Source organism: Mustela nigripes, chromosome 4, assembly GCF_022355385.1.
Source record: "Mustela nigripes isolate SB6536 chromosome 4, MUSNIG.SB6536, whole genome shotgun sequence".
NCBI lineage: Eukaryota > Metazoa > Chordata > Mammalia > Carnivora > Mustelidae > Mustela > Mustela nigripes.
Window position 1 is genome coordinate 164,916,462 of NC_081560.1, and position 13,780 is coordinate 164,930,241.

The following is a 13,780-nucleotide window of genomic DNA, read 5'->3' on the forward strand; positions in this document are numbered from 1 at the left end:
AATTATCAGCTGTGTGATTGTGAGCAAGTTATATTAGTCTTTCAGTATCAGTTTCTTCGTCTGTAAAAATAGACTGTTAGACGTCTGCCCAATGCTCTGAGAATTGCTAAAGGTGTTTCTGTAGCACACTTGGGGAGCCCAAGATTATGCTGATGCTGCTACCATTTCTACTGCTACACACTGATGATGAATGAGGACAAACCTCTAGCCAGAAGAGGCCACAGTCATGTATGAAAAGCTCACAAAAGGCAATACAGTGAGAGATCGGTGGTGTGATCTATAACCCCACTGATCTGAGCCCTGGGATCAGAGACCAATTTAAGTGTCCTCTTTAGGGGGTGCATGCATGGTGCAGTCCATTAGGCATCCAACTCTTTGTTCCCACTCAGGTCATGATGTCAGGATCATGAGATCGAGCCCCACATTGGGCTTCATGCTCAGTGTGGAGTCTGCTTGGAATTTTCTCTCCCTCTGCCCCTCCCTCCCCCTAAAATAAATCAACAAATCTTTAAAATAAAAAAAGTAAATGTCCTCTTAGGGCTCACCTGCCAGGGGTCATTACCTAATGGATTCTCTACACCCATTTCAGCAACCATGGCCAGGACCAACCTCCTCTAGGACCCTGTTTCAACACCAGACAATTATGTCATAAAATCCCTCCCTTGCTTCCTCTCTCCCTGGATCTCATCAGTGAAAGAATGGAGCAAATACAAAGGAATATAACATGTAGTCATCTGGGGTTGTGCAAGGGGACATGCTTGAATTTCAAGATTAATGGTCTTTTAAAAAAATTTTTATTTGTCAGGGAAAGAGAGCACGCACAATCAGGGAGAGCAGAAGGCAGAGGGAGAAGCAGGCTCCCCACTGAGTGAAGAGCCTGATGTGGGAATTGATCCCAGGACTCTGGGATCATGACCAGAGCTGAAGGCAGATGCTTAACCGACTGAGCCACCCAGGTGTCCCAAGATCAATGCCCTTTAGAGACACTCTCCCTAAAGTGAGTGCCAACTTGGGGCACTGCATCACTGCAGGCTGCAGTGTCATGCTGGCGTCCACCCTATACATGCCAGGCATACTCTCTCATTCATCATTTATTCAACTGAAAAAAATTAATTCAGTTCTCCGCCACGAATGGTAAAGGAGAGTAAGCTGCCTGAGGAAGTTATGGCCCGTTGGTGAAGGTACACCATTAGGGAAACTATTAGTAGTAAAGTGCACCAAGCATCAGAGAACCAGCCAGGCAGACCTTCCAGAAGTAGCAAGCAGAGGTACAGGAGCTGGGGTGGGGGACAGAAGACCCCTCTGGGAGGAAGCAAGGCTTCAGCTCACGCCTGAGGATGGAGGGAAGGACAGGTGGTATGAAGAGAAGAGGTTTGGGGTCCGCTGTTGTGAAGGTGAGCCGGTGGATGTAAATGGCTGGTGCAAGACCCAACACAACGTGGGCGCTCCAGCTTTTCCAGCAAGGAGGGGGGGGGGGTTGTGGACAGGAAGGAATTTCCCCAGACGCCGCTGCCTTGAGCTCGGGGCTGCCATCCCCCTACATGCCACAAGGTGGAGCTCATCAGCTGTTCTGGTGGGTTCCCGCTCCTGTCCCTTCGCTGGCAGTGTGGCCCGTCTGCCCGCCCCCCCCCGGGGGGGGGGCTGTTTTTTTCCTACCTTACAAAGCTGTTACAAAGCGCCCCCTCCCCGGACACTGGCAGCCCCTGCGAAGTGTTCTGTGTGCCAGAACTCAAGTGGCTCGTGAGGGCCCTGTCCTTGTGTTTCCCTTTAAAGCCCAGGATTGGTTGCTTCGGATTCTGTCACTTCACAGTAGCTCTGATTCCTCCCAAATAGCCACCAGTTTATGTCCTTTTCACCCTCCCCGGTTTTTTGTTTTGTTTTGTTTAAGATTTTATTTATTTGTTAGAGCATGAGCAGGGGGAACGTCAGGCAGAGGGAGAAGCAGGCACCCGCTGTGCAAGGAGCCCCTTGCGGGGCTGAATGCCAGGCCCCCCAGGACCATGATTTGAGGGAAAGGCAGATGCTTTACCAACTGAGCCACCCAGGCAGCTCTCCCTTCCTGGTCCTTCCCACCCACGCGAAGAATCCACAGGGCCCACCCCTAGGGCAGCGGGGATGAGACGAGGCACTGAGCCCCGGCACCCCCGGACCATCTAAGCAGCAGAGCTTCATTTCTCTGCATAGACCCCAGTCTCGCTCCAGAGGGGATGAGAAGGTATTTTCCCACAAGTCCCCCTCCAGAGTTAGAAATGTACTTGGTTTTGAACCCTCTCCTCCCACCCACACGCCCACCCAGATGGCTTCTGGAGAGGGTTAGGTGGCTAGGTGCTCTGGAGTGAGACAGATCTGTTGTCCAGTCTTGACTCGGCTGGTGACCTTGGGCAAGCTCCATCACCTCCACAGTCATCTTCTGTGAAATAGAGATGAAAAGAAGAAGAGATCTAACACTTCACTTCACTTCACTTTACTTCACTTTACTTTATGGGATGTTAAGTTGTCCCAGGAAAAGGGAATATTCACAAGCCACTTTAATCCTCTTTTCCCTCACCCATGGAACATCTTTAAACACACACTGAAACTGACACACAGGTAACTTCTAAAAAGGAGGAAAAGGCTGCATCTTGACAGACGGCTTCAAGCCAAAGAGGTGAACCTGGGTTCGGGTGGGGGCTGGCAGGAAATCAGTACGCTCCCTTTTTAACTCTCTCCCAAGAGGACTCTGGCTGGGGTTGAGGACTGACAAGCACAGGACCTGACAAGGTCAGAAAAAGGACAGCAGAAGGATTTCCAGGCAGAGGAAGCTCATGGATGAACTTCATGGGTCAGTTACAGGGCTACGGTCTGGCTTGTCCAGCAGGCAGGACTAAGACCTCCACCATCTGTGCCCAGCTCAGTGCCTGGCACTTAGAGGGCAGCCTGACTCTGGGGTCAAGAGGGACCAGAGCCTCCATCCCTCGGCCTTAGTTTTATCATGACTCGTTACAACCACTGATGATTAAGCCCTCTTTGAAAGCCGACAAGAGGCCATCCCAGAGGCGCCCCACACAAACTGCAGTTTGCTTCTCAGTGAAACAAGGGTTGGACTATACTGAAGCTTTTGAAACTGTGGCTTTCAGTAGCCCTCAGAGTCAAGGAGGCAGGGAGAGGTATGTGGCAAGGTGAGCAAGGAAGGTTCAAAGCCCCCATCCCCATTTCACTAGAGAAGCTCCAAAAAAGGTCATGTTGTGTGTGTGTGTGTGTGTTTGCTTTTTTGAGAGGGAGAAAGAGATAGAGTGAGAGCGCAAGCGCATGTGCAGGGGCAGGAAGGGGAGGGGCAGAAGGAGAAGAAGAGAGACTACCAAGTAGGCTCCAAGCTCAGCTCAGAGTCTGACACAGGACTAGATCTCACGACCCTGAGATCATAACCTGAGCTGAAATCAAGAGTCAGACACTTGATGGACAGACTGAGCCACCCAGGTACCCCAAGAGATCATGTTTTTATTTATTTATTTATTTATTTATGAAAATTTTTATTTATTTATTTTTGTGAGATTGAGAGAGAGGGAGAACACAAGCCAGGCGGACAGTGGTAGAGAGAGAAGCACACTCCTGGACGAGCGGGGAGCCCGATGCAGGGCTCGATCCCCAGGCCCTGGGGTCATGACCTGAGCAGAAGGCAGATGCCTAACTGACCGAGCCACTCAGGCTCCCGAGGTCATGTTTTTTTAAATGAGATGTAAAGAACAATAAAGAAAAATCCACATACCTTATTTGTGAGTTTAACAAATACCCCATCATGCAGTTTACCAAATAGAATGTTGCCAGTAGCCCAGGAGCCACCCAAATGTCCTTCTGCTCCCCACCTTAGAGGCCCCAGACTTGATTTAAGGGAGCCAACAATCTGGCCCAGGATGTAGCTTTTACGCAGGTGTGTGTGGCAGGGCGAGGGGAGCGTTTGGCTGGGGTGGGCCTCTGATGCAGAGAGCAATTCACCACACGCCCCAGACCATGCATCAGGGTCATGGGCTCAGAGAGGGCCGTCTCTCAGCTCTCTCTGATGTGCTTGTTTTTCTTCCCTTCATCTCTAGTGTTGCTCCGATTTCCTCTTTCCCTCAAAGACACTTAATATATTGTATTTGGCTTCTGTCTTTGGGTATATACTTGTCTTTGGAAAATATATTGTGTTTTGTATACATATCCATTTTAGATCTTTCTGGTCCTTACTTTTGTCGTGTTCCTCTGTATTTCTCAAACCCTCTGCTTCTAACTGCTGCCTCTTCTCTCCACAGAATGCATCTGTCTGCCCCCTTTACTTGTCCTAATGATGGATACTTAGGATGCTGCGGATTCCTGTCTCGCAGCCAACAACACTCATCTGTCCCCTCGTGGAGTCCAGACTGAATTGCTCAGAGGCATGTGGCCAGGCGGCAATGATATAAGGCAAGGTAAGCAAGCTTAGGCTTGGCTGTTTTTTGTTTTTTTTTTTAAGATTTTATTTATTTATTTGACAGACAGAGATCACAAGTAGGCAGAGAGAGAGGAGGAAGCAGGCTCCCCGATGAGCAGAGAGCCCGATGTGGGGCTCAATCCCAGGACACTGGGATCATGACCTGAGCCGAAAGCAGAGGCTTTAACCCACTGAGCCACCCAGGTGCCCCAGCTTGGCTGGTTTAAATAATTTCAACGGTCTCTTGGGTGTAGGGGCTGTGCCTAGTAGCCTGGTCCCTGGCCCCAGGGGTGATGGGGGCAAAGAAATGCTGGCAGCCTGGGGCGGGAAGGAATGGTTAGAAGAGGTAGAGAGGTGTGGGCGCTGGCCCCATTAGCTTATATGTGAAAGTCGCACTGCAGGTGAATCCTTTGCTGTCTCTAGGAATCGACTGGGCCTTAGAGGTCTGTCTCCCCAGGATTAGCAGGGTCCCAGATATAAAGAATCAGAATAAAAAGACACGTGTTACATAGTGGGTTTGGTAGAACTTTGCTCTAAAGCCAACAGAGCTGAGAAAAAATTTTTAAAGGAGATGACTTCAATTACCATTTCAATTATTTTCCTGGTTGTTGGCTTATTTTGTTTCTTCTTGTTCAAAGTTTGGCATTTTGCACATTTCTTATGGGCGCAGAGCTTCTGGAAAGCTAAGTTGTGGCTTTCTGGGACCGTCCAACTCCTCTTCATGACCTTTAGTTCTCTAGCTCCCTTGACAACTGTGCAAAGTCTGGTTCCTCTGATAAGTCACTGCTTCTGTGATACAGTGCTTCTGCTTCCCCAGCTGACCTAGAAAATAACTTCCCTGCAGACTTAACGGAGCAGAATTTTCCCACCAATCCTGGTCTCTCTAGCTCTGGACCTTGCCCTGAGAGGGAGAAGTACATTTCTCTCGTGTTTAAACCACAGTTATTTTGTCATTGCTGTTGCTATTTATTTATTTATAAAAAGATTTTATTTATTTATTTATTTGACAGAGATCACAAGTAGGCAGAGAGGAAGGGAAGCAGGCTCCCTGCTGAGCAGAGAGCCCCATTCGGGGCTCAATCCCAGGGCCCTGAGATCATGACCAGAACCAAAGGCAGAGGCTTAACCCACTGAGACTCACTGGTGCCCCTGTTGTTGCTTTTTAAAGATTTTAAGTAATCTCTACCCCCATTATGGGGCTTGGGGCTAGAAATCACAACCCTGGCATCACCAGGCACACGCTCTACCCACTGAGCCTGCCAGGTGCCCCTAAACCATTGTCACTTTGGTCTGACTTCATGGAACCGAGACACCCACTCATTTTGGACCCTGCCTGCTGCTAGAACTTTACAAGAGAGAAAGCGCTTGTATTTTATTTGACCCACTGCATGTTTTCAGCTTGTTTCTAACAGGAGCTTAGCCTGTAGCTTAAATAAACCCGCCCTCTCTGTGCTACCCCACTTTTCACCTGGTTGAATCCTTCTCATCCTACATTTTCCTGACCCTTAAGTTGGATCCCCTCATTGTAAGGGCACTGTCTTCATACCCCTTTCCTAGCACATGCATAACCTAGGAAATATTCGTGGCCTGTCTGTCTCCCACATTAGACTGGACTTCGTCTCTCTTGTTCCTGCTGTGTCCCCCACGCAGCCCATAATGCAGAGCTGACACACAGCCAGTGACCAAATGAATGAAGGCTCTCCAGGGGAGCTGCAGAGAGGAGAAATCTCATGGTGCCTTTTTTCTTTTTTTGAAGATTTTATTTATTTATTTGACAGACAGAGATCACAAGTAGGCAGAGTGGCAGGGGCGCAGGGAGCAGGCCCCCTGCTCAGCAGGGAGCTTGATTCCAGGACCCTGGGATCATGACCTGAATTGAAGGCAGAGGCTTTAACCCACTGAGCCACACAGGCACCCCTCTTGGTGTCTTTTGCTAGGTGTGGGCGGCAGCTCTGAACCCCGTGGGTGGAACCTGGCTCGTCAGACTTTGCTGCCCAGACCTTCTCACCATCGTTCTCTCCAAAGCCATCCATTCCAAAGCCTTGAACTAGTCTCGAAATATGAAGGGCTTCACAACCAGTTTTTGCCCATGAAGAGGGAATGGTATGTGTATGTCAGATATCGAGGCCACTGGATTTTCCCCGCTCCCAGCTATGTGTGATATGTGGAATCGCTGATGGGGTGGACCTGGCCCTTGTTATCTTCTCTAAGAGCTGCCTACCAAGCCCCTTTGTGCTGCGGAGTGGGCCGCACTGGGTGGCCAGTAGCCCATGGCACTTTACTAAGAACTGGGAAAAAAGTGTCCCTTTCTCAATATGCTTTATTGCCAGCTGCCAAAGTAGTTTCCTGATGAGTATGCATATTTACAATGTCTGTAGTGATGGGGACCCCTGGGACCCTGAGACCCTGGGAATTAGGCTTGCACTGTCAGCCTAATCACTTGTGGGTCTGTGTCCTGTCTGCCTCTCTGTTCGCCTTGCCAGTGTCATGTTGCTCTCTCCTCTTCTGGAGCCAGGCTGATTGGGCCAACCTAACTTCAGGTGGCCAATCAGATTGGCCACTTAAAGCTGGGGTCCAGAGCTCTAGTTTGCCAGTATGGGACTAGGAGGAAATGCAGAGCCATGGCTGGGAAAGCCATCCCCTGACACGTGTCAGTTAGAGTCCCTGATGGCAAGCAACAGAAACCAACTTAAAGAGCTAACTGAGCTCAACAAGATGCGACGTTTTGGAAGGAGTCTGGGAAAGCCAGAAAACCCAAAAGCCAGGCAGGAGGAACAACAGGAATAGCTTCACACCAGAGCAATCTGGCCAGTGCCCCCTGCCCGGAGGAGGAAGGGACGGGAAAGGTAGGACGGGGACAATGGGAGACACGGACATGGACAAGGGACGACTGTCCATTTCCTCCTTCCTGTCTCTCCATTAGGACTCAGAGTCTTGGGTGGGAGCATCCGATCAGCCGCGCAGTGATGGTGAGAGGAGGGCTCTGTGGGGTGCTCTGATCGGATGGGGATCACCAACTGGGGGGCATCCCAATTGGGTGGGGGCCAGCATTGCAGGAGGTGAAAGAATTCACCCAAGGCAGAACAAAGGAGACAGAAGTTTATTGAATGCATCACAAGGGAGCAGAGGGCAGGACCGCAGAGCAGAGACCTTCTGCCACCAGGCGGTGGTGAGACCACAGGTCTAGGGCGGAGTGGGGAATATGGGAATGCATGCAATTTTCCCTTTTTGGGCAGTCTGGGGAACTGTGCCTGGTTATAATTGGTCAGTTAGGGCCTATGGTTCTTTCGAAATGGGTCCTTTAATGAGCTAATCTGCATTCAGCCCCAGGGTTGCTTTGGGCTCTTTTCCTTGATCAAGTTTCCATTGCTCAAGCCGGTGGCCTAAAAGCAGCCTCTAGAGGCTCCATCCCTCTGTTGTTGTTCTCTTCTTAACTCAAAGAATACTTTTTCATTTATAAAATTATTTAGAATGCATCAAACAAGGCAACATTTCTTTTTTTCCCACCTTCTGATACTGGATGGGGCCATGGCTCCTCTAGCTGGCGTCACTAGCATGGGTCCCCCCCACCCCCCGCCCCGTCCTGCCCCCCCACCCCTTGTCCCCGGGAGCAGACGTGCCTTCTTCACCATTCTCTTGGCTTTCTGTAATGTCTTCAGAGTGTCTCCTCTGTCTCCAGGGGAATGCTTTCTCTTACCTCCTTTCTTCGGTTCGGTTTGGTTAGCTGCTGCCTCTTCCTCAGGAACAGCACCGCTCTGACCCCGTTTGACTTGCTCTGCGGCCACTTTCTGCCTTCTGCATGTCGGTTCCTCTGCCTGGGCAATTTCAACTGCAATTTTCTCTATATCCACTTTTACCTGTGAACCACACAACCTTTCAAGTTCATTGTTAAATGAATCTGTGCTTTCCAGGAACAACTTCTTTTCCCAGTGTTGCTCCTCTATGTGAAGAAGTTCAGCTTCTAGTTTTCACTGATGAATGGTTAAGAACCGAGCTTGTTGTTTGAGATTGTGTATTCTAGCTGTTGTGACAACTGATCAAACATCTGGGTGCCGTACTCACTAGGTATCCCTGTGATGAGGTGGTGGTTTCTCTGTAAAGACACAACTGTATGCTTCCCCGAAGAGCCATCATGAAAAGATAGGTTAGGAGAAACCCAAGGTGACCTAGGGTATGGCTTTAGATATAATGCCAAAGGTACTCTCCATGAAAGAAATAATTGATAAGCTAGACTTCATCATAACTAAAAACTCCTGGTGCACTGTTTCACCTGGGTGGCTGAGTAGGTTAAGTGTCTGATTCTTTGTTTCAGCACAGGTCATGATCTCCTGCATCAGTGAATGGAGCCCAGAGTTGGGCTCACTCAGCTCAGAGTCTGCTTGGGATTCTCCCTCTCCCTCTGCACACCGCCCCCCCCCAGCCCCTGCTCTCTCTCTCTTGCATGTGCTCTCTCTCTCTAATGGATAAATAAATCTTAAAATAAAACAAACAAAGAAAAACTTCTGCTGTGCAAAAGACACTGCCAAGTGAATGAGAAGACAAACCACAGATTAGGAGAAAATATTTGCAAAAAATACATCTGATCAAGTCTTGCTAGCTAAAATATACAAAGACCTCTTCAATCAGAAATAAGAAAACCAACAATCCAATTTTAAAAATGGACAAAAGACCTGAAAAGATTTCACCAAAGAAGATACGCAGATGGAAAATGAACACATGAAAAGATGCTCTACACCCAATGTCATTAGGGAATTGGAAATTAAAACCATGAGATACCCCTGCACACCTACCAGAATGACCAAAATCCAGGACACTGACAACACCAAAAGCTGGATGTGGAGCAACAGGAACTCTCATCCATTCCTGGTGAGAATGCAAAATGGTACAGCCACTTCAGAAGACAATTTGGCAGTTTCTTCCAAAACTAACATGCTCTTACCATATGATCCAGCAAGTGTGGTCCTTGGTATTTACCCAAATGTGTTGAAAAATCTATGTTCCATATAAAATCCTGCACACTGTATAGCAGTCTTTTTTAAAGTTTTTATTATCAATGTGTGGTTGACCCACAATATCGTACCTGTTTCAGGTATACAATAATGAAGAATGATCCCCACAATAAATCTAGCTACCAGCCTGTCCTCTGGTCTTCAAGGTATTAGACCGGTACAGCTCTAGCTCTTATACTCTCTCCTCTACTCTCTGAGCTCCCTCTCACTTTGTTTTCCTTCTGCCCCAAGTTTGATCTCAGGGATAGGGTTTCCTTCTGCAGGGCAGGGGTGGAGGCGGAGATCCTCTGAGCCCAATGACCACCTCTGCCCCTCGGGAAGCACCACAACCCAGCAGCTGCTGGTTCTATAACTCTGATTCTCTCTCCCCCAAATCTTGCCATCTTTTTAGCCTGAATTCCAGCTCCTACTTTGGGAACTGTCATCATGTTTAATCCCGCCTGGGTGAGCCCCCTCCACTTCCGGAAATGGAAGCTATTCCATTACAAGGTAAAGTATGGTTTAAGTAGCTGTAGGGAAGTGTGACAGAAAGTCTGTCAGTTGGGCAGGACTTGCCAAAACTTGGTGTAGCGCGGGAAGCCATCCCCGTGCCTTCTCAGGAAACCTGAGCAGAGCTGAGGCGGGGCAAGTCAGGACGTTCAAGGTGAGAGGCAGGAAATGGTGTGGGGGAGGGGCAGACAAATCTCGGGCCCTGAGTGGCAGAGAATGGAGGATGGGGGCAGGGACTTCCTGACAGCATTAAGATGGGGGTGGGTAGGGCCCAGCTCTTGCTGGAGAAGGGCTGAGGGAGGGAGGCTGGGGGCGGAATGGTGAGGGGGTAGGAGGAAGACAAGATTTCCTTTAATAAACATTTCAGCCCGAGGCCAGAGGCCCCTGGAACCCAGGGAAGAGGCCCCTCCCCAGAGGAGAAGCTGGTGCTTCTCAGTGGGCCCCAAGGGCATTAGCCTTGGGGCAGCAGGAGGGCCCAGGGCTGGCCAACATGAATATCCTACAGGATGGTCTAAGCCCAAAGACGGCAACTCAGCAAATATCAAAAGTGGGCCCAGCCAGACTGCAGAGTCTTTGTGGAGCCCTTTTCAGGGCTCCTCCTCCCCATTCCTTTGTTCCATCTGGACACTTCAAGCCTCCAGTCACCTCTGTCCTTCTGCACCTGGTGGTCAGTCAGGGCTCACCCAGCTTCCTTCCCCGCCCCCCCCACTCACTCACCCCTGCCATCCCCTGCCCCCAACCCACTCCCCACCCCCGGAGTAGAGTGGAAGTCAGGCCCTCCTCCCAGGATCGCCTAGCTGTGCCAGCCTCGCCCAGGCCTGCTCCAGCCAGAACATGGTCTTTCCCGTCCCAGCAGGCTGAGGCACCTGAGGCCTTAATTATGAGCCACTTCAAAGTCTTTCTGAAAGCAGGTGAGAGATAACAGTGTAAACAAGTGAGTGAGTCATCCAGGCCCTCCCAGCCCCACAGGGTGGGGAGATCCTTCCTGTTCCTCTCACCCACCAGCCTCTCAAATAAGCAGTCACTGGTTCTGGCTTCAGGTAGACTCGACCCTGGGGCTGGGGGCCTGAAAGTGAAGCTCTGGGGCTCACCGTGGCCTACAGTGTCCCTCCGTTGAACAATAAGCACTTTCCGTGCATTAGCCTGTCTCATCCTCACAACAGTCTCTTGGGGCGGGTATTATCCTGTCCATTTCCCAAGTGACAAAAGCAAAGCCCACCCAGAGAGCTTCAGGGATTTACCCAAGGTTACACAGGTTGGTAGCCTGCCGGACCAATGTCCCAACACCAGCAGTCCGACTCCACAGCCGTGCTTAACCCCTGACAGGCTGAGGAGGACTCAGCATCATTCTTGTGGCCTCTGCTTCCCAATGGCAGAAAGGGAATCGGATCCTAGGAAACCTGTCAGACATTCCAACTCTTCCAAAAAGTCAATATTATGAAAGGCAAAAGAAACTGAGAATAACTTTTCCAGATGAAAAACCACAACAGAGGGGCGCCTGGGTGGCTCAGTCAGTTAAGCATCTGCCTCCGGCTTGGGTCATGATCCTAAGATCCTGGAATGGAGTCCCTGCTCCACCAAGAGCCTGCTTCTCCCTCTCCCTCTGCACACACCGTGCCTGTGTTCTCTCTCTCTCAAATAAATAAATAAATAAAATCTTTAAAAAACAAAAAACAAAAAAAGAGAAAAACCACAACAGATAATTCTGGATCAGTACTGAACCTGGGGTGGGGGGGAACTGCTACAGAAGACAGTAGGGGAGGAGAGGCAAAGTTAGAATAAGGACCGTATATTAGATTATAGTGTATCAGTGACAGCCCCCGCCAATTTTTGCAGTACTACGACAGTGAGTCGAGCCTTCCATGGAGACGTTTGACCCTGCCGAGCTGCCCGAACTGCTTAAGCTTTATTACCGGAGGCTTTTTCCCTATGCCCAGTACTACTGTTGGCTCAACTATGGCGGAGTAATAAAGAATTACTTTCAACACTGTGAATTTTCATTCACATTGAAAGATATTTACATTCGCTACCAATCCTTCAACAACCAGAGTGAGCTGGAAAAGGAGATGCAGAAAATGAATCCATACAAGATTGATATAGGCGCGGTATATTCCCACAGACCCAATCAGCACAATACAGTGAAGCTGTGAGCTTTCCAGGCTCAAGAAAAAGAACTGGTGTTTGACATTGATATGACAGACTATGACGATGTGAGGAGATGTTGTAGTTCTGCAGACATATGTTCTCAGTGCTGGACCCTCGTGACGATGGCCATACGCATAATCGACCAAGCACTGAAGGAGGACTTTGGATTTAAGCATCGTCTCTGGGTATATTCTGGAAGGAGAGGTGTTCATTGTTGGGTCTGTGATGAATCGGTTAGAAAACTGTCCTCTGCAGTACGTTCTGGGATAGTTGAGTATTTGAGTCTTGTAGAGGGTGGTCAAGATGTTAAAAAGAAAGTCCATCTAAGTGAAAAAATTCACCCTTTTGTCAGCAAGATATTCTTGAAAATAAAGAAAGCTGGGATAAGATTTTAGCCCTTGTTCCTGAAACAATTCATGAGCCACTTCAGCAAAACTTCCCGAAGTATCACAATTCACTTCAGCGTTGGGAATATTTGATGAAAGCCATCAGCTTGCAGGATAGTACCAAAAATGACAAATGTGGACCCTGGCCGGAATGGGAGATCATGCTCCAGTACTGTTTCCCATGGCTGGACATCAATATTAGCAAAGGAATCAATCATTTACTGAAGAGCTCCTTTGGTGTTTCATCCTAGAACAGGTCGTATTTCTGTGCCTATTGATTTACAGAAAGTGGAACAGTTTGATCCATTTACTGTTCCAACCATAAGCTCTCTCTGCCGTGAATTGGATGCCATTTCCACTAATGATGAGGGAAAAGAAGGAAATGAAGCCGATTCTGATATCAAACGTAGAACCAGAGATTATAAGAAGACCAGTCTAGCTCCTTATATAAAAGTTTTTGAACAATTTCTTGCAAACCTGGATAAATCCCGAAAAGGAGAACTTCTCAAGAAGAGTGATTTACAGAAAGACTTCTGAAGATAACAGCTCTCCTCAAACCAATGTAGATATCTTCTAGCTTCAAGAATCAAATACTTCAGGCGCCTGGGTCGCTTCGTCGGCTGTGTGTCTGTGTTCGGCTAGGGTCATGATCCCAGGGTCCTGAGATCAAGTCCCAGGTCAGGCTCCCTGCTCAGTGGGGAGTCTGCATCTCCCTCTCCCTCTGCCCCTCCCCCCAACTCATGCTCTCTCTCTCTCTAATAAATAAATAAAAATAAAATCTTTTAAAAACCAAAAAAAAAAAAAAAAAAAAAGATTATAGTGTATCAGTGACAGGTCCTTAACTTGGGAGTTGTCCTAAGGACAGGTAAGGAAATGTCCTTCTTCTTAAGAGATATGTGCTTGAGTGTTTAGGGATGTAGTGTTAGAGTGTCTGAAACTTATTTTCAAATAGTTCGGTACCAAAATGATTTACATGTGTGTGTCTGTGTGTGTCTAAGAGAGACATAATATAGCCCATGTAGGGATGCCTGGGTGGCTCAGTGGGTTAAAGCCTCTGCCTTCAGCTCAGGTCGTGATCCCAGGGTGCTGGGATCGAGCCCCGCATCGGGCTCTCTGCTCCTTGGGGACCCTGCTTCCTCCTCTCTCTGTCTACCTCTCTGCCTATTGTGATCTCTGTCTGTCAAATAAATAAATAAATAAAATCTTTTAAAATATATATACATAGCCCATGTAGTAAAATATTCGTGAATCTTGGTAAAGGGCATTTGGGAGTTTATTATACTATTCTTTTAACTTTTCTGTAGGTTTAATATTTTCAAAATAAG

General features: G+C 48.5%; 1 pseudogene; it reads left to right on the forward strand.

Annotated features, from left to right (window-relative positions):
- The first annotated feature begins 11,749 nt into the window (after positions 1 to 11,749).
- LOC132015366 (DNA primase small subunit-like) lies at positions 11,750 to 13,187 on the forward strand (annotated as a pseudogene).
- The last annotated feature ends 593 nt before the right edge of the window (positions 13,188 to 13,780 follow it).